Below are 2,127 nucleotides of genomic sequence, written 5' to 3'. Positions count from 1 at the left end.
TTGACCAAAAAAAAAGGTACATTATAGTTATCTTCATTTAATGCATCTCTACATTTAATTATTTTTCCGATGAATACCCCTAAATTAATTACTCTTGATTCCACCAATTTACTTCATTTTATTATTCTATCTCATAATAAATAACGGCACAAATGAAATTTAACTTCAAACATCCATGAAAATTTATCAATGGTAACACAAAAAGTGTATTATTTATTGCGGTGAAAACCTCATATAAGTATCATGGTAACAAAAAAAATATATAAATAGCTATTTTTTAAATATCCCTCAAAAGTACTTTTATATTTAAAAAAATTAGCTATTTTCATGCCAGCACTTTTGAGGGAATAAGTTATAGTTCTAATAGCTATTAGAACAATATAAATAGCTATTATTTAAATATCCCTCAAAATATAAATAGCTATTTTCAAAATTTTCTTACATATTTTTTTTTTGGTATATTGTAACGTCTCCTTTATTTTAACATAAATTAAATAAATAAAATGATAATTTTTTAGAAAAATTTGACATAGCCACTTTTGAAACTTCATGATTTGTATGTTGAACAAGTTGTACCTAATGACAATTTAAAATTTTATGAACAAGAGCTAAATAGAACGCTCTACTCGTCTTTGAAGATATTGCCAGTCTCTGAAGTAAGATAAATAGGTACAATTTGATACGAATTTGCAAGCGTACAGTTCTATCAAGTAGTAAAAATATCGTTTCACGGAGAGTTATTGTAATTACCGATTTCGTTTCCAATGTTAATTAGTTGAAAATATTAAGTATTCGAAGTTCAACAATTTTCTTGGTTAAAATTCAGATTATAAAAGCGTCTAGGGATTATTGGTTCGTCTTAAGAACAAATCACAAACAATTCAAGCCTATATTTTTATCTTATGTTAAAATTATATTCTAAGGACAAGTTTCTCTATTATATTTCATGTTTCCTTTTAGAATCCACGAATGTATGTCAATAAAAACCAAACTTATTATCATGGTTGACTGTCATTGAAATCCTTTAAGTGCGAAACTTATGGTGTTGTGAATTCGTTGAAAATCACACCAATAACAACTTGATGTGTGAAGCAAGAGATAATCAAGCAACCAAAACAAAGTGTATGGAACAATTAAATACAAGCCAAAAGTAGAAAACAACGGTGAGAAGAACACAAATAAGAGAAGAACACAAAAGAATTTATTGACCAGTTCGGTCCAAATTGACCTAGTTTGGGGGAGAGAGCAGCCCTCCGATCCACTATATGATGAGTAACGTTACAAAAGAGAAATCAATGGGTTACAAGAATAAGTCTCCCGCCTAATTCTACCCAAAGTCCCAGCCTCTTCCCGTAACCAAGAGACTCAATCCTAATAGTGTTTTCCAAGGTGAATCAACCCACAAACCCTAGTGTTTGTTCCAAAGAGACAAACTCTATACAAACCCTAGTTTTGTTGTTGCCTTTCTAAACTCTTGTTTCAGCCCCCTTTATCTCCAAGTTTGCTCTGATACAAGGTCTATATTTATAGTAAAAGTATCGCTTAAAATTTGGAACAAATCTGCACTCAAAATACGTTTCTGTTTTTCCCTGCCAGCGCACCATCGTGCCACGATGCGATCCCATTGTGCCACGATTTTTCCAGTGCCTTGCCTTAAAACTGAAACCTCCAATCGTGCCACGTTGCCCAGCCATCGTGCCACAATTCTGCAGAAATCTGATTTTAAGTTAACTCTTAAATATGGTCTCAAGGTTTATAAAATTATTCATGTTTTACTCACCTTGTCTAATCTCAATTGTTCTAATATCAATCTTCATCTTTCAATCCTTCGATTGATATTTGAACTATAACTTAAAAATGATGAGATTAGTTAGAAAACGAATTTAAATAAAACAAAGTTTTAGACTTGATTTGAATAGGATTTAGTGATTAGACTCGTCCAACAATCCCAAAAAGTCTACTCACACATGTTCATTGTAGACAAAAAGTAGAATTTAAAAGACATAGAATTATAATGCATAAACGTAAATGACTGAATAATAAACTGCAGAATTGTAAAGAACAAGGAAATAAATTGCAGGAAGGTAAAAGTGCAGAAAAATAGAGCAAGAACTTAGAACAAAATGA

Source organism: Medicago truncatula, chromosome 5 (assembly GCF_003473485.1).
Source record: "Medicago truncatula cultivar Jemalong A17 chromosome 5, MtrunA17r5.0-ANR, whole genome shotgun sequence".
NCBI classification, from domain to species: domain Eukaryota; kingdom Viridiplantae; phylum Streptophyta; class Magnoliopsida; order Fabales; family Fabaceae; genus Medicago; species Medicago truncatula.
The sequence above is the reverse complement of the archived record's forward strand: the minus strand, read 5'-3'. Positions refer to the sequence as shown.